General features: G+C 52.9%; 2 long non-coding RNA genes across 3 annotated transcripts; both read right to left on the reverse strand.

Moving 5' to 3' along the window:
• Positions 1-395: 395 nt before the first annotated feature.
• LOC142604771 (uncharacterized) lies at positions 396-2,623 on the reverse strand. Its single transcript, XR_012838607.1, has 3 exons — positions 2,565-2,623; positions 537-593; positions 396-452 (listed from the first exon to the last, which is right to left on the reverse strand). It is a non-coding gene; the product is annotated as an uncharacterized LOC142604771 (long non-coding RNA).
• A 9,148-nt stretch (positions 2,624-11,771) lies between these two features.
• Positions 11,772-15,824, reverse strand: LOC142604729 (uncharacterized). 2 transcript variants are annotated; one of them, XR_012838572.1, is made up of 4 exons: positions 15,673-15,824; positions 14,528-14,677; positions 13,004-13,094; positions 11,772-11,999 (listed from the first exon to the last, which is right to left on the reverse strand). It is a non-coding gene; the product is annotated as an uncharacterized LOC142604729 (long non-coding RNA). The 2 variants fall into 2 exon arrangements; XR_012838571.1 differs by lacking the exons at positions 11,772-11,999; positions 13,004-13,094 and having other exon boundaries at positions 14,426-14,677.
• Between the last annotated feature and the right edge of the window lie 4,559 nt (positions 15,825-20,383).

Here is a 20,383-nt window from a genome sequence, read left to right on the forward strand (position 1 = left end):
TTCTTGCAGTCGTCTGGACCCTCTTCACCTACAGTAAAAAAAATGACCAAACCAAACAAAACAGTGCCATCAGTCAGCATCGCAATGGTCAACACCGACCTCTCCCACAACACCTCCCTCCTCAGAAGCACCGTGACTTTCCGCTCACCTGCTCGGTCTGGAGATGGACACAGCAGCTGTCCTCGCTTGTGGCACCTAAGACACCAAGAGACACAAAATTACTCCTATGTTTGTGAGAAGTCACCGCTCCCACGATCACCCTTGCCATTCCTCCGGCTCACCTCAAATGTGCATCCAGTTCCAAAGGGGTGGCTGCACGGCGCCTGCAAAACCAGAGGGAAACACTCAAACTGGGTGTCATAGTGCTTTGCTGTTAGACACTGACAAGTGCCTCACCTTCTCAGGCTGCTTGTCAGCATGCGGCTTCGCCCCTCCGAGGCTCCCTGCGGCACCTGCAAAAAACAAAGCAAGAGGCACATGCTGAGATGCTGCCGAAAACCACCAACCGCACCGATTCCTACCTCCCCATCCTTTACCTCAGATGCTTGCTCACCTGGCCTCCGTCATTTTGGGCTGCCATCCTTGTGCCACACCTAGGAAAAATAAAGAACCAATACCTATATCTTAATGAGCAATGCAACACCGGAAAAACAACAGCTATACTTCAGCCCGCTAGTCACTGCTCACCTGGCTGCAGGCACCTCCCATATCCATATACTATGGGGCCAATATCCAGCTTCACACCTTCAAAATAAAAAAAATCTGAATGTAGTCATATAGGCACCAGCCACATCTTCCCTCTGACTCCACTGGCCAACCCACCTTCTTACAGCGGTCTGCTCCCCTCCCGTGCTGCTCTTTGGTGCGCATCTTCCCTCTCTGCATCTGAAAAAACCCCAAATAATGAAACAAGTCAGCCAGATGCTGAATGAGAGCCAAACAATTCCAGACTGGCCATACTGACACACTAACTGTACACTGTTATTGCTATTCCACCTAACCATGGACTCAACAACCCTGGGCAGAGCAGCTCCACACCCAAGACACACACATACAGGGACCAAAATTACACTGAACTCCACAACACAACTCACAAGTGAGAGAAAACTCTCAGCGAGAGGGATGCCCAGACCGGAGAGGCTGCCGAGCAAGGCGACCTACAGGGTGCGACACCCAGGCGAGGAAGCTCCGTGGCAATGCCAGAAAAGAATGGATGGAGATGGCCCCGTTATAAGAAGGTATGGTCAAAACCAAGATGATGGATGCGGCAAGAAGCCTGTCTTCGAGACCTTAAGAACGTAAGGATGCAGGGAAGAAGCCCCGGTCCCTGAGAATGGACAGCTGGAGAGCAGAGCTCCCGATGCAGCCTAGGACTAGGCTGCAGAAACAGGACCTGCCGGAAGCTTCCGAGATGCAAGAATGATCCACGCCATAAGCTTGCTAGGCAAACAAAGAAGCACCCAACTGGCGCTACACTGATGAGTGAAGGCATCCGAGAGCCTAGGGATAGCAACCGAGAAGCACGCTTTGCCCCTTGAGCGCAAAAAGGGCATTGAAACCTGAGGAAGGGCTAAGACACACACAAGACACACAACACTGCAAACACAGGCTGGAACTGCCCCGCCCAGTCTAGCATCGTGCTGACGAGCAACCCGCTCCCTTCGCCTACCCTAAATAGGCCTCCTCCCAGATGGTCCTCTCCCCTGCACTAACCATAAAACGCCTCCCCTGCAACCCCCAAACTTGCCCCCTCCTCAGCCCGCTCCCTCCCCGGCCACGGTCCCTCAACTTAGCTTGCAGAGGGCCGGGGAATCTCGAACCGTCCACGACAAACAACGTGCGCATTGCACGTCGGCTAACTGCGACGTTCTGGCAGTTGCCCGGTGCCTCTTCGTCATCTACAGTAAAAACAAACAAAAAACACCAAAGCAGTGCCGTCAGTCAGCATTGCACCAGCCAACACCAACCTTGTCCACAACACCCCCCCTCCTCAAAATAGCTCTGCCTTTCCACTCACCTGCTCCATCCAGAGACAGACACGGCGGCAGTCCTCGCTCGTGGCACCTAAGACGCCAAGAGACACAATAACTCCTACATTGGTGAGGAGTCACCACTCCCACAATCGCCCTCACCGTTCCTCCAGCTCACCTCAAATGGGCATCCGGTTCCTAAGGTGGCAGCACAGCACCCACAAAACCAGAACGAAATGCTCAAACAAGTTGCTGTATAGTGCTGTGCTATTAGACACTGACAAATGACTCACCTTCTCAGACCGCTCATCGGCACGTGGCTTCTCCCCTCCGCGGCTCCCTACGGCACCTGCAAAAAAACCCAAAACAGCACGAGGCACATGCTGAGACACTGCCCAAAACTGTGGCTTACCCACACCGATTCCTACCTCCCCCTCCTTGACCTTAGCTGCTCGCTCACTTGGCCTCCGCCATATTGGGCTGCCATCCTTGTGCCACACCTAGGAAAAATAAACAAAGGATACCTGAATGTTAACCAGCAATGCAACACCTGAAAAATAACTGCTGTACTTCTGCCCGCTAGTCACTGCTCACCTGGCCCAAGTCATCTCCTGTGTCCATATACTATGGGGCCAATATCCAGCTTTGCACCTTCAAAATAAAAAACCCAGAAGTCTTAATGGAGTCATATAGCCACCAGTCACATCTTCCCTCTGACACCACTGGCCGACCAACCTTCTTATGGGGCGCTCCGCTCCCCTGCTGCTCTTTGGTGTGCATCTTGTCTCTGTGCATCTGAAAAAACCCCAAAATAATTAAACACATCACCCAGATGCTGAGTGAGAGCCAAACAACTCCAGAGCTCTTGTTTCCATTTAGGAATACCATCCAGAGCCCAAACTACACACCCCCATTAAAAGACACCCCCAAACAGACAAGCCTTTGACACTTTGGAGGTTCAATCTGCTTTCAGTACCCCTAACTGCCCCTCCCAGGTGACTCCCATCATCTCCACAGCACACTATGGAAATGACGCTCCATGCGGCCTGCTGACAGCTGCTCGACCCAAGGCGACTATGCTACCTTTGCCCGAGCAGTCTGGCCGTATTGACACACTAACTGTACCCTTATTGCTATTCCACCCAACTCTGACTCGACAACCCAGGCAAAGCAGCTCCACACCCAAGACACACACACGGACCAAGACTACACAGAACTCTACAAACATGATTCACAAATGAGAGAAAACTCTCAGCGAGAAAAAGGACTCCCGGACCGGAGAGGCTGCCGAGCAAGGTGACCTACAGGGTGCGACACCCAGGCGAGGAAGCTCTGTGGCAACGCCAGAAAAGAATGGATGGAGATGGCCCGTTTTAAGAAGTTACTGTCAAAACCGAGGTGAGGGATGCAGCAAGAAGCCTCTCTTCAAGACCTAAGAATGTAACAATGCAGGGAAGAAGCCTCGGTCCCTGAAAAGGAATGGTTGGAGAGCAGAGCTCCCAATCAGCCTAGCACTAGGCTGCAAAAAGATGACCTGCCAGAAGCTTCTGAGACGCAAGAACGATCCACGCCGTAAGCTCGCTAGGCGAAAAAAGAAGCGCCCGACTGGCGCGATGCCGATGAGCGAAGGCATCCGAGAGCCTAGGGATGGCAACCGAGAAGCACGCCGTGCCTCTTGAGCGCAAAGAGGGCGTTGAGACCCAAGGAAGGGCTGAGACGAAGAGAACGAGACACACAAACATAACACAGGCTGGAACTGCCTTGCCCGGTCTAGCATCGTGCTGATGAGCGACCGGCTCCCTTTGCCTGCCCAAATGGGACTGCTCCCAGACAGCCCTCTCCTCTACACTAACCTTAAATGCTTCCAAGAACAACAGAACATAACTGCCGTGACCGGTACTACTGCAAGCCTCATCGTTCACTTACCAAAGAAGGTGAAAATAGAAAAAGCTTGTGTGTCAGGACCATGATAAAAGACAGACCCCTGGCTGGAGATTGTTATGAGCACAGGTGATATGCATCCTCTTCATCATGAAATTCCATGGAATACAGTCGCTCGAGCCTGCGCTGGAAATAAGTGCCTAGTCCATGTCTCTAAGTAACTGTGACATCCAGATGGACGGTGAAGGGATTGATGCAAAAATTAAGTCAGGGAATAAAGAAAGCAGAAGGTACAGGGAAGCAGAGACTTCCAGGTTCAGGAGGGTATACTTTGACCTACCCCATGCTTTGCAAGATAAGACTCTTCTGACTTTCGGCTCCACTTGTGGCCGTGCTGAGGGCCAGACAGCTTACACCACACATCTCAGTATTGTTGTACCTCTGGTCAGCTGCGATGAGATTAAGCTAGAATAGACCTCGGTGGCACCCAAATCCAATGGTAAAACTTATCTGAGAACAGGTGATGAGCCCTCCTCTTTCACAACTGTCCCTCGGTCCCAAAAGTTTAGAAACTCCTTCTCTTCTCCTGAACTCTGAGAAGGAACTCCACTCCTTCCTGACAGCTCTTTCCTTGTATTCGCACCCCCGAACCACCCGTGTCGGCCGCTCCTCGAAGTCTTACCCTGTGTTCTGCAGGCAACTCTTGCCTTCTGTCTTCCTGCAAGCTATGGGCCTGCAAAATCAACAAAGTCCCAATGCTTATAATCTACAAAAAGCCTGTAGGGAGCCAGAAAGGTTCTAGGAACAACGCAGTACTCCATAGGCAATCAGGAAAAGCAGCAAGTCATCCCATCACCTGAAAGACACTATACCTTACATGCCTGCTGCTTTCTTGAGAAATACTAAAGCCACATAAACAAATACATGCAAGATGCTTACCCTAAACCCCGCTAGATCATCTCATCATCGGTCCTATTAAGAGAAATACTACTGGCAACTTACATAGCTTATAGGAAAACTGGAGAAAAATCCAAGGTTGCATCTTCTGTAAAGTCAGGAATTCCAGTAAAATGCAACAAACCTAGAAAAAAAAGAAATACATGTTATTAAATGATCTTACAAACCTCTGAATACTCAATACAAAAATACTAACCTGAAAAATCATAAATGAAAAAAACCTCCAAATCTGCATAAAGCATACTTTCTTTTAAATACACTGCTTAACCTTGACTGGTCCCAAGGCTTTTATCTCTGATGCATCTACCCAAAGAGCCAAACTGATGCTAAAGCTGCCATTGATGAAAGGACCAGCACAGCACTGATAGCAGAGAAGCCTGAAAACAGATTGAGCTCCCTAGCAGCTGCCTGCAGTTCATATACCCCGGGCCCCACCCACCATCCTTCCCACCATCCCCTGGGAAAGGGGAGGGGCCGACTACCACAAGGCTTAAAAGTGGCTGGAGGAGCAGCAGTAGATTTTCCTACATGTCTTGAGTTTAGGGCATGTTAAGCACCAAATAGAGAAAATAGCTTTTGCCAGAAATGGCAATACCTGCTCTTTTGCTGCAACTCCATTGATTGTATGGGTAATGTGACTGGGTACGTAATTAGTTTTGATTTTTCTGGGCTATATACAGAAAAAGATAAATGGTATACTAAATTGTGTGGGAAAGTAGTTAATTAAATGTGATGACAATATTGTTGTTGAAAATTATGTCTGTTAGTTTGCTGTAAAAACCCCAAAATGCTCTGGGCTTATGCATTGTTTTGAGCGAGACTGCACATACTGCCTAATTTGTACCAGAACTATGTTCTGGATAAGACCGAATGACAAAGCCAGACTAGATCCTGTGAGAATCCCTTCTCAAAAATATATCTGGCTGAAGAGTAAATTACTTACTGGAAGTTGTCAATGAACCTCAATGGTCTCTCCAACTGACTCCCTTAAAACGGAACTAGATGAGTCCCAAAGGAGAGAAAGTGCCCGAAAACCATGGAAAATTAGAAACATGCATCAGAAACTCTACATAAATGCCCTTATGAACAGGCAAGTAGCTAGAACAAAATGTCAGCGATATTAACATGCTATTAACAAAATATTGGCGATAATTAATGTGCTGCTGTAGTATGGACGCTGTTTTTTGGCACGAATCCGAAACGTAACCCCATACCGGCTACCGTGAAGGAAACTGACCCTATCCCGTCCAAAACTGGCATGCGCAGAAATGAAATTTTAAAAGTTGCGGTATGGGAAATGTGGGAGGAAAATTAAAAATGGGACGGAAAGCTAGATAAATAGAGACTTAAACAGAAAATTTGGAGAGCGATGGAGTAAGGGAAAGACAAGAAAACAATAAAAAAACCCATATGTCAACGTAAAGGTTGTCACAGAAAGAAAACATAATAAGGGATGGCATTAAGCCAGGCAAGAAAAAATTTTAAAATGAGGATATGGTAAAAAATAGATGCTGACAAGGAAATATGATTTAAGAAGCGACAGGGTACATGACGGCAATAAATTTAAAAATATGGATAGGGAGCTTGATAAAAGCAGATGTGGAATGAAAATGGAAAAAGCGATGGTGTTTAGAACAAATGGGAAAAAATTTAAAAATGAAGACAGTGAACGGATTAAAGTAGACATAGAAAATTTAAAAAGCAAAGGCATTAAGGAAAGACATGAAAAAATAAAATAAGGGTAGGGTGATGGAAACACACAGAGGAAGCAAATGATAAAAGCAGAGGCATTAAGGAAAGAAAAGGAAAAGTTACAGAATAAGACTAGGGAGAAAAATATGGAGAGACGTAGGAAGAAAATTTCAAAAGCGAAGGGGTACAGTACGGAGGAGAAACAAATAAGGCAGAACTGGTTAAAGCAGACATTGAAAAAATTTTAAAAGCGATGAGGTATAGGGCAGACGGGAAAACAAAAAATAGGGACATCACAGCAAATAAACTTAGATGTAGAAAGAAAATTTTAAGTGCGACAGCTTTAAGGAAAGATGAGAATAAAATAACTAAGAAGGGGGGGAAAATAGCACGTGTGCAAAAGTAAAAATCGACGAGGTATGCGACAAAATAATGGACCGAGTATGGGAAACTAAATAAATGGAGACATTGAAAATGTTTAAAGCAACCGTGTAGAGGGCAGACAAGGAGGAATTAAAAAATAGAGATGGGGCGTCAGATAGAGGGAGATGTAGAAATTTTAAAAGCGATAGGCTACAAGAAATGTGAGAAAGAAGAAAAAAGTAGGAATGGGGATGAGAATAGAAGGAAACATGGAAAGAAAATTTAAAAAGTGGTGGGGTATACAGAAGAAAAGGATGAATTAAAATTTAGGGAAGGGGAGATGGATAAAGGGAGTTGTTGAAAGAGAAATTACATAGCAATGGACTACAAGAAACATAGAAAACAATTTAAAATCAAGAAAGGGAGACAGACAGATGTAGAAGGAATTTTAAAAAGCAACTGAGTACAAGAAATAAAACATAGGGATGGGAAGATGCGTAGAGGACAATATGGAAAGAAAATTTAAAAATGGATGGGATACAAGCAACACAGAAATATTAAAAAAGGGACAGGGAGATGAATAGAAGGAAACATAAAACTTTAAAAAGTGACTGGGTACAGAGGGAGGAATAAAAAATAGGGAGAGGGAAACAGACTTGTTAAATCTACCAGATGTGAGTTACCCTAGGTTTGCTTTATTACGGCGCTGGATGCACGGGGAAAACGGCTCCACCGAACGTGCGTGCCAGGTGATTACCAATGCACAGGTTATATAGAATCAAAATATACATATTCATCATTTTTCCAAGAAAAGGCAGTCCTATGATAATCATTCCTTGGAATCCACTTCCATATTCTCCTCCCCGTCACGCCTGCTCAGTGATTTGAGTCGGTGGTCCTCAGGGGTCTCTGGTGGTCGGCGGTGGTCGCGCACCCGTGTTTGCCGGATGAGCCTCCTCTTCTTGCAGGCGTGCGCAGTATCCTTGCCATGGATGTGCCTGTCTGTAACAACTTACTTCATAAGATTAATATTCCCGGGCCTATTGTCCGCTTGGGTAGGGACTGTACATGGAACGTAGTGGCATTGTACCTTGCTGTGGTCAGTTAGCTTCATTATCTATTACCTTGGTTAGAAACCCCTTTCCCACAATTATAGGCTTTGAAACAGTTCTAGGCCTTAAGCAGCTTTCTAGTTAACAAAAGTTTTGTTCTAGCTAAGCTTCTATATCTTTTACAGTTCCCTCTGTTTGTTTTCATTGCATCCCTGCAATTATTTATATCTCCAAGCTACTTGCAATTTTGCTACTATACTAGAAAAACAGGTGATACAACATTGAAAAATCACTATTACACATACAATCCCTATGATTGCTAAGGCTGCTACAGCAGGCGCCTTTTTAAGCCACGCAGATAGATCGGGAACCCGAGAAGTTGACCCCGACACGGTATCGGTAAAACCCCGAGATGTATTGTCTTTTTGTACTCGTCGCATTTGAGAACTAATTTCCCAGATTTTATGTACGTCAGTCAATAATTCCCCTGAATGATCTATACACGTGCAATGACTCGCATTTAGCGTTGTGCAAACTCCACCTTGTGATGCTAACATCATATCTAAGGCCGTACGATTTTGTAGGGTAATCGTTGAGAGTTCTGCAATTTCAATTTGCAAGGTGGTTAACCCACGAGCGGTATAGTTTGCCGGTTTTTCAATTTCTCCCGATATGTTTAAAATTGCTTTTTCCAGTTCGCTCCTAAAAATGGTATGAACCATTGGAGAAAAAAATGAAATTCTGAGGGCTTTTCTACTAATGGGTTATTGGTCCTTTTAACACGAGTTAAAAATGTGTGATGCCAGATTGGAACTTCTATAGTTTTAGGGAGAATTCGTAAATCCACAGTTACCGATCCTAGAGTGCAAATTCCTCCCCGACGTGGCGCAAGTGCTTTATAAGCTTTGTCGCTAGATGACCGAAATACTCCCGATGCCTTTGGTCCCCTCTGGGCCCAGCTCGAGCGAGATTTAATATGATTAGTTGTGTTACATTTAGTCCAACTTGCCACAAAAGTGTGGTTAAGACAAAACTGCCGAGTCCGACTCTGGGGGGTAACGTCTCTCTACGCAGAGGATGTTATGATATTCATCTAAAGGAGGAATTTTGATGTTTAATATTTGCTCTTCATATTTAGTAATTATAGAGGTATTTCTCCAAAACTTTTCCCAAACTGAATCCTTTGGAATTGGAATACCAATTAATTCAAATCCACGATCTACAGATTTCGGTAAAGATGCACAAAGCCGACATTGAGTAAAATTCAGATGCTTCGCAAAGGACTTCATTAAAGAAACGTGAGTGTTATTTAACCAAAAAGTTAAACGTCATTTACTTGATCTAGATTTGGTCGTTATTTTGTCAGTATTAGAAATGCCGGCTTGAAAACCCCATGGAAAATCATAATCGTGTGCTACTGGAAAATTCCTAAGCCTATCTTTGATAATGTAATACGTTACAAAAAAGAATGGACTCGTCAGATTCAAATTGAGACAACACCAATCATTGTGTTTACCCTCTGTCATTACCCATAAATGATGGCGGACGCACCAGGTTCCCATTCCTGTTTGCGGCTCGTATGTGTATGTGTGATATGGGTACATATTCCATGTATAACTTCTTAATGGTTCCTTTCCATTCTCAAGATCTTCCGTCACAAATCCAACACAAAATTCTAGAAAAACATCAGGATTAAAAAAAGGATTCCATACAATCTCAGTATCACTATCTACTACAATATTTTCCCCTTTTGTATTCTTAGCTCCCCAAACTTTACAAAAGGTTTGCTCCCGGACACTAGTACTACTATATTGTATTATGGTGCCATTTGTAAGTACATGTGGTGGGTTGACCCTTGCTGGGGACCAGGTGCCCACCAGAGCCACTCTATCACTCGCCTCCTCAGCAAGGCAGGGAGGGGAGAAAGGAAGATGGAGAAAAACAACCCCAAACTCGTGGGTCGAGATAAAGGCAGTTTAATGTAGCTAAAGCAAAAAGCCATGCGCGGAAGCAAAGCAAAAAGCAAAGATTATTCTCTACTTCCCATCAGCAGGCGATGTCCAGCCACTTCCTGGGAAGTAGGGCTTCAGTAAGCGTGCCCCTTACTCTGGAAGACAAACGGTGTAAAAAAAAAAAAAAAAAACAATGAATGCCCCTGCCCTGTTCCTCCCCTATTCTCAGTTTCTTACTGCTGAGCATGATGTCATATGGTATGGGATATCCCTTTGGTCAGTTTGGGTCAGCTGTCCTACCTCTGTCCCCTCCCAAGATCTTGCCCACCCCCAGCCTGCTGCTGGGGAAAAAGAAATGTTGGAAAGACAGCCTTGATGTGTGCTGGCACTGCTCAGGAGTAGCCAAAACACTGGTGTGTTACCAACAGTTTGCTAGCTACCAATACACAGCACCGTGAGGGCTGCTGTGGGGAGAATTAACTCCATCTCAGCCAGACCCAATACAGTACATATCTGTATTGCAGGATGAACTTTGTCCGCAAGGTATCGGCAAATACAGCGGCGCGTTGGTTTTCATTCTGTTGGGGAATCTTTATGCACGTGAGTGATGGATTCATGTCTCTTTTCCTTGTACCTTTACAGCATAAAAGGAGGTTAATAACACCATGTAAAGTCCTTGTCATTTGGGCTCAAATCTATTTTTTCCATTTAAAATTCTGTATATACATTTTATCCCCTGGTTGAATATTATGTACCTGAATTTCAGGTGTTATCCCTTGATACCAATAAGCATGATTTTGTAATTGCAAAAAAAAAGAATTTTGCAAATAAAACAAATATTGAGTTACCTGTTCATCTCCATCCAAAAGGCTTGTTTTTGCTGGAATGTAAGTTCCAGGTACTGCTAAAATTCTCCCAAATAAAACTTCTACTGGAGATACACCCACTGGTTGCCTCGGTGTGTTTCTGATGTCCCAGAGTACTACATTTAATGCTTCTGGCCACTTCAAGCCAGTTTGTTTACAGGTTGTAGCAGCAAACAACATCCCCAGAGAGGAACTGACAACTGAGCCCTCACCGCTGCCTCTGGGAGAGGGAAACAACCAGCAACTCTTATCCACAGTGATGACTGTAGCTCTCCTGAAGCAGCAACCTCTTCTTCTGGAGGCGCTTTTGGAGACGCCACTGTTTTCTCCAAACTGATGCTAATGACACCAGCATTTATGGTGCAATAAGGTATCTTTGAGGGCCAGCTTGCTGACATGAAGACAGGGTTGGGCAGAGTCTGTGGCTATGGGGGAGGTGCTGGAGCTGGGAGCAGCTGTGTGGGATAACCAGATCTAGAGCATGTTTGTTGAGGTGAGAGGCAAACAGTGCCTGTTCCAAAGGGGGAAACGACACCTGCCGGCACACACTGGCAAACGCCGCGTATCAGCCGAGTGCCGTGAGACTACAGCTCCATACGTGCCGCGGGAGGCAGCCTTCCGTGCTTCCCGACCCTGCGGGCACACCGTCCCGTCCCCTCGCGCCGACTCACCCGAAAGCCCCGCCGGGCCGGACCCCCCCCCGCCCCTGCAGCCACCTCCGACTCGGACCCCGCCGCCCCCCCGCCCCTCCTCAGGGGTTTCCCCGGGACCCGCCGGTCCATCCCGCTGCCCCACTCACCTTCTCCCTCTGTGCAGCCACCTCCGCTCCTCCCTTGGCTCACAGCAGCCCCTGCACGCTGGCAGCCCCTGACAGGGAGGGGCCGTGGCCAGCAGCCTCACTGCCTGCCCCTGGGGCTCCTCCAGCCCCAACCCACAGCTGGAGCCCAGCAGGAACAGGGGGCCATCGCCTGACCTCCTCCCCTGCCCTCCACCACAGCCCCTCACCCTGTGGAAATGAAGCGCAAACACGGCCTGGAGGGCAAAAGAGACCGCAAGCCTTTATTCGGTCACACGCGGACCCAGTCCCAGGAGCGACTCTGCACTGGGGCACGGGGCCTGGCCCTGGGGCACCTTGGCTGTCCTACCCAGAGCCGCGCTCACCGGTCCAGCATGGAATGGACGGTCGGTCCGTCGGGCTCCTGGAGAGCTGGGCTGCCGTGCAGAGGCAGAGGCCGCCGCCAAAACCGAGGAGCCGGCTGCAGGACGCTAGAAGAGAGGAGAAAAGTGGCAGCCAGCTGGATGGGGGCAGGCGGCAGCGAGCGAGAAAGCACGAGGCAGGGAAAGGGATGGCGAGCGAAGGACAGGGCCGGGGAGCCCGACAGAGAGGGAGAAAGAAGCGGCAGGGAGAGAGGAAGAGAAGCAGCGGGGAGAGGGAGAGGCAGCGGGACGGCAACCCACAAACGAGGATGGGGAGCAGGACAGAGAGGCAGAAACAACCCCGGGCGGGCAGCGCCACGGAGAGGGAGGAAAAAAGAATAAGGGCAGGGAGCCGGACCGAGAGGTACGGCGAGGAACGGCGGCACGGGGAGCAGGACAGAGCAACAGAGACCAAAGAAAGGAAGCGGGAGCGTGAGAGAAGCGGGAGCGTGAGAGACCCGGGCTGGGGAGCAGGGCGAGGGACAGATAAAAGGAGAGAGCAACAGAGGCAAAGAGGACCGGGGAGCGGGATGCCGGGGCAGAGTGAGAAAAAGAGGGGCAGCGAGCAGGACAGAGCGGTAGAGGCAGGAGGAGGACAGAGGGAGAGAGAGAGAGACCAAAGAGGGAGACGAGGACTGGGCAGAGGGGAGAGAAAGACAGGGGCGAGGAGCAGAGACACAAAGGTGCCAGGAAAAGGACAGTCAGATGGTGCAAGAAACAGGGTCGGGGAGCAGGACAAAAGCACAAAGAAAAAGGAGAGGCAGAAGGAAGGAAGGATAAAGACGGGACAGGGAACGGGACGTACTCAGTGAAACAGAAGTAGAACAGAGAAGAGGGGACGGGGATGGAGGAATGCAGAGAGAGATGCAGGCTGGTGGTACACAGAGATAGCAAAGGTAAGCAAAAACAGGACCTGGTTCTGACGACCCATCGCTCCCGGTGTCGCTTCCACAGCCTCAAAAAGCGCCACACGCCACACGCCACAGGAACGGGAGAGTGAAAGCAAAGGCACGGGAAGCTTTTTCAAAAGAAAAGAAACGCTCTTAGTCATTTGCCTGAGAATCACAGCTTACAGTTACTCCATGTCTTCCGGCCTCACAGGATGAGGCAGAGGGACAGCTGATTCTGTCTCCGCTTCATGTCTGGACAGAGCTTTTCTCATGTCTGTGGCAAAAGGAAAAAAAAAAAAAAAAAAGCAAGCTATTATAAGACAACGGTCCTTGCACAAAGCCACATTCAGCAAATTCCCTATTACAATAAGGTCATTTCTAACCCAGAAGATTTCACAGAATCATAGAGTATCTCAAGTCAGAAGGGACCCATCAGGATCACTGAGACCAAGCCCCCGCTCCGCGCGGGACCACCTAAAACTAAACCGTGCGACTAAGAGCATCGTCCAGACCCTCCTCGAACTCCTGACGGGCTCGGTGGCTGCGACCGCTTCCCTGGGGAGCCTGTTCCGTGACTGACCGCCCTCTCAGTGAAAAAGCCTTTTCCCAACGTCCAGTCTGAACTTCCCCTGATGCAGCTTCGTCCCCTTTCCTCGGGCCCTATCGCTGGTCCCCCGAGAGAGCGGAGGTCAGCGCCTCCCCCTCCGCCGTCCCCCTCGAGGAAGGCGCAGACTGCGAGGAGGTCACCTCTCAGCCTTCTCGTCTCCAAGCCGAACGAACCAAGCGACCTCAGCCGCTCCCCCGAAGTCTCGCCTCGGAGACCTCTCGCCATCTCGGTCGCCCTCCTCCGCACACGCTCCAAGAGCGTCGTTCTGTGGCACCGCTCTCACCTGGAACCTAACGCTGCACGTAGCTCAGCTGAGCGGAAAGGAAACGACAGGCTAAAGGGACAAAGACGCGATTTAAGGCATCTGCAACGACGGCAGGTGCCTGTCCGTAGCCCCTCTATTTCACAGCGCTCCTGCGTATCAAAGGAAGAGCGCGAGAACAGACAAGATACACAGCCTGGCCGCGTAACCCTTGGGGGAGGACGGCGAAAGGAGAGAAGATCCAGAAAGAGGAAGCGGCTGGTCCTTCACTTTTGGTAACAGAATTAACATCAACATACTTCACCTCCACGTCCCTTCCCTTTGAAATTGAAAACGCCACCCAATTCTCTGCCACTGTTGACCACCGACACTTGTAAATTTCTAGCCAGACCCCTCAGAAAAACAAAGTTTCAAGTCCCTGGCTAGGGGAAGAAACCAGGCAAGCGCCGCCATTCCCTCCCCCGATAACGCTAGCAAAAAAAACAGCCGCGGGGGGGGGGGGGGGGCGCGAGCGTTCCTCCGAAAGAAAAATCAGGTGAGAAACCGCAATTTTCTTTTCAGCTTGCCTACAAGACAGATGTCTTTGGAGTTGTTTCTGCCACAGATGCTACAAAACGTGTCAACTGCACAAAGAGTAAAGTTTTGCAACTGATCTACGAGTCGGTACCAAAAGCTACCTAAAGCAGTACACAAAGTCCCATTCGTCAACAACTCTCTGACCCTGTTTCATATTCAAAAGAAGAAAAAAAAAAAAAAGTAATGCCAATCACACAGACAAGCCCGGGAACCCTCAACGTGAGAATCTTTCCGTTCAGCTGGAGGCAGAACAAGTACTTACCACGTGCATCCTCACCTGGCTCTCCCCTGCTAGCAGAGCAGCACGCCAATACCGTCCGGTCCACGCTGCGGTACGCCTAGCCGCTTCTGCGTATTTACCGCCACCCGACTTGATGCTCTCACAAAGAGATCGACGAAAAAGCCACCCTTTCTTTGAAAAAATAAAAACCAGAAACACACCGTAAGGAATGGTAGGCGAACGTATTTCTAAGTCATAACCCACAGTTTGCAATCAATCAGACCGAGGGCAGCTCGGACGATGCGGTACGCTCCTCAAACACCTTTCGCACCCGGAATAACAGACGTACTCCTTTACCACGGGACAAATCCGGCACAGGGACAAATTTCAGGCTGTTTTTGTCACACGACCGTTCTTGCGCACCAGCCAGTGGGTTCAGAATTAAGGACGGGACGAGCTAAACGCCCACACAAGCCTCATAGCCATAAGAAACTATTAAAAATAGAAAAAAAACTTCCACGTTTTAGATCGCGTTGCCTTAGGGACCGCCTCCTTCAAAGTCTGCCGGGGGGGGGGGGGGGGGGCGCGCACGCACGCGTGCGAGGCGTGGAAATCGGTCACAGAATTCGGTTGCCTAACGGGAGGCGGCCCTTCTCCTCGCAAGGCAAACGTTTCAAAACATCGCGCGCTTTTTTCCGACCTTTCCCTGGGGGTCCACGCGATGCTAAATTAAATATTCTGCAAGTAACCGAGCAGGAGATGGAAAGTAAGCTAAGATGCTCTCTGCCGTACAACGTTTGTTCGAGATTGTCCCCGAGGGAATCGCACAAAGCCCACGATTGCTGAACCGGTACGTCGGAGGCCCTACGGGAAACGGCGCCGACGTTTCGCCGAGCTCTTCTCCTGTCAAGAAGGGGACCTTTTCTACGGTACCCCTACTGGCGTTCTGCCTACTTTCGGCTCGTTCTGGCAGGTCAGCTTCCAGAGAAACCCTGAGATTTCAAACCGCCGAGCAACATTCACGAGTCTTACTCTCTGACTATGGGGAATTTCCGCGAATCAGAACGCTCCTTAGAGCGACACTCCGGGTCTGTGTCACTGCAAACCAAATAGCTAAGCCACGGACCGGGCGTCCGTCGAAAAATTACTTGAAAAGATTGAATTTAAAAGACAAGCACGGTACTCGCTTTTCTGAAATTTCTTCCAGCAGTGCCGTCAATTTAGCGGGCAAACCCAGCTGTCGAAATTCCGCTGCAACGGAGCCAGCGGGAACGTGTCCGTGCCGCTATTCCCTGGCCACAGAGCCTTCCGCTCCACCCGTTACTGGGAACGTACAGAGCGTCGGAAGAACGTACAGAGCGTCGGAAGAACGTACAGAGCGTCGTCTGCAGAGAAGCAGAGTTGAAAGACGGGGACCGGGAGACGGACAGAGAGGGAAGGAGAAAGGAACGGAGGGACGGGCTGCGGGGCAGACAGGGAGGAAGGAAGAGAGAACGAAAGAGGGACAGGGAGCCAGAGAAACCGCGACGGGGAAAGAAAAAGGTACCGACGGGCTAGGGGGCAGAGAGGGGAGGCTTTAGAAAAACAGGGACGGGGAGCAAGACAGAGCGAGAGGGAGAAAGGGCACCGTGGCGACGGGGGACGGGACAGAGAGGCAGGCCTTCAAAATGAGGGGCAGGGAACAGGCTCAAGAGGGACGGAGAAAGAGAGAGACTCACGACGACTCGCTACAGAGCCGAGAAGGAAGACCTCGAACAACGGGCACGAGGAGCCGGACAGAGCGAGCCAGAGAGGGCAGAAATACCGACGGGCTACAGGACCGAGGGGGAGGAACGCAAAACCAGCGGCTGGGGGGCCAGACAGAGAGAGAGGGAGAGAGAGAGAGAGAGAAGGAAACAAGAGCCACGGGCTACAGGGCAGAGAGAGCCAGGACCTAAAAAAAGGTGGGGACAGGCAGCCCGTCAGAGCGAGATGGAAGAAGAACGTACAGGGGAGCAGAAAGCAAAGCAAAAAACCCCACAGCGGGGCGGGAAAGCGAGGGGGGCAGAGGAGGGCCCGCGACGCAGAAGAGAGGCGACGGGGCCCCGCGGAGCCCAGCACTCACCGCAGCTCCGGCTCTGGGCGCTGCCGGGAGAGCTTGCCGGCGCAGACCCTTCTTTCCCCTGCTCTCCGCCTTTCCTTTGCCGTTACTCCGGTCGCTTGGCTGTCCTCCGCCTCAGAGGATACACGGGTGTCTTCTTAGAGCTCCGAGGAGACGAGTCTTCCTAGACGAGCGGCCTCCCTCCCTCGCACACGGCCGCGCCGTGCTTTGGGTTACGCGTACCGACCGACCCTGCGGTGCCCGTTGGCAGCCCGACCTGCCGCGGAGCACGACGAGGGATCTTTCCTCAGCCGGCGAGGCAGGCTCGCTCTTGCCTGCAGCGGGAGGCAGCTGCCGGCCGCAGAGCCTTCCATCTCTTCCTCTTCTTCCCCTTGCTCTGGCCGTTCCAGCTTCCCTTAGGGCAGCTCCCGTCCACGGCCGGTAAGCGCTCCGCCGCCTCTCCCTTTTCGCCGCCACGCCACCAGGAGAGCCAGGCCAGGCACGGACGACCCCCGCGAGCGCGAGGCGGGGGCAGTCAACGGCATCCCCAAAGGAGGAACAGGCAACCGCGTCCTCAGCGCGGCCTGGCAGAGGGAAAGAAAAAGCAGCGGCCGTTACTACCGCGGGTCGGCCCTGGCCGGAGACCCCCCCCCTCCTTCTGCAGGGGCTTCCGCAGACGCCGCTCTTTCCCCGCGCTGCTGCCGCCGGCACCCCCGTTCAGGAAGAAAGCGGCACAGGCGAGGGCCAGCTTGCCGCCTTGGCGCCAGGGCTTGGGGGCGGCCTGGGGCTGCCGGACAGGCTTCAGGAGAGGTGCTGGAATTGGGAGCTGCTGCACAAGCTGAGCGGGGCCGGGGGAGGCTCAGGGGGAGCTCCGGCGAGTCGGGGAGACGCCCAGCGCCTGCGCCTGGCAGGCTGTCCGCCTTCTTGCCCCCCCCCCTTCCCCGTCAGCTCCCGGGACACTCTCTGGGGCTGCCGCAGCGGGCGGCTGGAACCTTCCCGTCCCGTCCCGTGCCGTCCCGCCACCCCCGGGCTGCCAGCGGGCACGAGAACAGCCTGCACCCGCCGCCGGGGCTCGCTCACCTCACCTCACCGCTGAGCCCGGCCCTCAGCCGCCGCCGGGACCGGCGCCCAGCGTGCCGCCATGCTGCTGCCGCGCACCGCGCATGCGCCGGGCGGCGCCGGCGCGCCGGAGGGGCCAGAGCCGGCGCGTGACCGCCGGGCTGCAGTACCGCACTGCGGCCACCAGGCGGCAGCAGCGAAGGCGGCGCTGCTGCGCCCCTGGACGGTGCCGGCGCTGCAGTCCGGCGCTTCGGCTCCGGGCAGGCGGCGGCGGCGGCGGCAGCACCAGCGGCAGCGGCCAGCTCCCGGCCGGCGGCACGCGCCCGGGGCAGCAGCGGCGCTGCAGTTCGAGCGCCCGCCGGCACCGCGCCCGTCGGGGGGCAGAGGCGTTTCCTTAGCGGGAAGCAGCAAGGAGCGCCCCGGCGGCGGCGGCGGCGGCAGCGCCCCGCGGGCGCTGCAACGTCGCGATGCCGTTACCGGGGGGAGGGGGGCAACGTGAAGCACGGCGGCACGTAGCCGCAGTCCCGCCGTTGGGTGACCGGGCGGCAGGAGCCGAGCGGGCACTGGCTATAGACTGCGTCGGGGGCGGAGTTTGGGGTCAGGGGCGGGGCCAGGGAGCGTCGGGGAGGGGGTTTGCGTCGGGGGCGGTGCCTGGCGTGCGTCGGGGCGGAGTTTGCGTCGGGGGCGGGGCCTGGCGTGCGTGAGGGGCGGAGTTTGCATCGGGGCGGGGCCTGGCGTGCGTGAGGGGCGGAGTTTGCATCGGGGGCGGGGCCTGGCGTGCGTGAGGGCGGAGTTTGCGTCGGGGCGGGGCCTGGTGTGCGTGAGGGGTGGAGTTTGCGTCGGGGCGGGGCCTGGCGTGCGTGAGGGGCGGAGTTTGCATCGGGGGCGGGGCCTGGCGTGCATCGGGGCGGAGTTTGCGTCGGGGCGGGGCCTGGCGTGCGTGAGGGGCGGAGTTTGCATCGGGGCGGGGCCTGGTGTGCGTGAGGGGCGGAGTTTGCGTCGGGGGCAGGGCCTGGCGTGCGTGAGGGGCGGAGTTTGTGTTGGGGCAGGGCCTGGCATGCGTGAGGGGCGGAGTTTGCGTCGGGGGCAGGGCCTGGTGTGCGTGAGGGGCGGAGTTTGCATCGGGGGCGGGGCCGGGCGTGCGTGAGGGGCAGAGTTTGCGTCGGGGGCGGGGCCTGGCGTGCGTGAGGGGCGGAGTTTGCATCGGGGGCAGGGCCTGGCATGCGTGAGGGGCGGAGTTTGCGTCGGGGGCGGGGCCTGGCGTGCGTGAGAGGCGGAGTTTGCATCGGGGGCGGGGCCAAGGAGCATCCCGGAGGATGCCTGCCATATGAAGTTGTTGAATACGGTCATGCACACACACCCCCCTCCATCCTCCCCTGCCCTCCATCACAGCCCCTCGCCCCCTGCAAAGGAAGCGCAAACGCAGCCGGGAGGCCAAAAGAGACCGCAAGCCTTTATTCGGTCACGCACGGACCCCCCCCCGCCCGGGAGCGACTCCGCACCTGGGCACGAGGCCCCGCTCTGGGGCGCCGCGGCAGTCGTTCCGATATCCATAAAGTAGCATTTTCAACTTGACCGGGACAGAAATGCGTTGGCGTTAGCGCTTAGACACCCTTTCATTTAGGGTTAAACGCACTACTTGCTTTGCTTTTCAAGAACAGCCTGAGGACGGATAAAAAGCACGCTTTGCTAAAGAGCAGCCTTTGAAGGAGAGCAGGACAACCGAGAAAAAAGGACACGTCTTGCCCCGAAAAGAGCCCACAGCTGGGTGACTGCCAGAGAGGCCTGGAGTCAACAACAATCGGCAGGAACCAGGGCAAGGGAAAGGTGGCCGGAGGAGTTTGCGACCACCTACCCAATTAAGGGACTGAGCAAATTACACCCCCCACACCCTCGAGGCGCGTGCCTGCTCATTTAAAGGTGCTCGACCGATAGCAGATGATGCGGCAATTAATAACCGCTTAGCGTAAATTCAGGTGGGTTTTTCTCATCCTGCTACAAGATAAAGACGTGGTAGAATTCTGCGTGCAGTGCGCTAGCCTGGTGGAACTACCGCCTAGCGCCCATCTCTGCGCAGACATGAAGTCAATAAAATACCTCTGCTCTGCGTTTATGTCGGCGTACTCCACGCCGGGTAAACGATCCCACTTTGGGGACAACAAACACTTTTGGAACAGAGGCGCGGTCAGTCCGTCGGGCTCCTGGAGAGCTGGGCTGCCGTGCAGAGGCGGAGGCCGCTGCCGCCAAAACCGAGGAGCCGGCTGCAGGGCGCTAGAAGAGAGGAGAAAAGTGGCAGCCAGCTGGATGGGGGGGGGGGGGGGGGGGGGGCGAGCGAGAAAGCACGAGGCAGGGGAAGGGACGGCGAGCGAAGGACGGGGCCGGGGAGCCCGACAGAGAGGGAGAAAGAAGCGGCAGGGAGAGAGGAAGAAAGGCAGCGGGGAGAAGAGGAGGCAGCGGGACGGCGACCGACAAACGAGGACGGGGAGCGGGACAGAGAGGCAGAAAACGACCCCGGGCGGGCAGCGCCACGGAGAGGGAGGAAAAAAGAATAAGGGCAGGGAGCCGGACCGAGAGGTACGGCGAGGAACGGCGGCACGGGGAGCAGGACAGAGCAACAGAGACCAAAGAAAGGAAGCGGGAGCGTGAGAGACCCGGGCTGGGGAGCAGGGAGAAGGACAGATAAAAGGAGAGAGCAACAGAGGGAAAGAGGACCGGGGAGCGGGACGCCGGGGCAGAGTGAGAAAAAGAGGGGCAGCGAG

This window comes from Balearica regulorum, chromosome 21, assembly GCF_011004875.1.
Source record: "Balearica regulorum gibbericeps isolate bBalReg1 chromosome 21, bBalReg1.pri, whole genome shotgun sequence".
NCBI classification, from domain to species: domain Eukaryota; kingdom Metazoa; phylum Chordata; class Aves; order Gruiformes; family Gruidae; genus Balearica; species Balearica regulorum.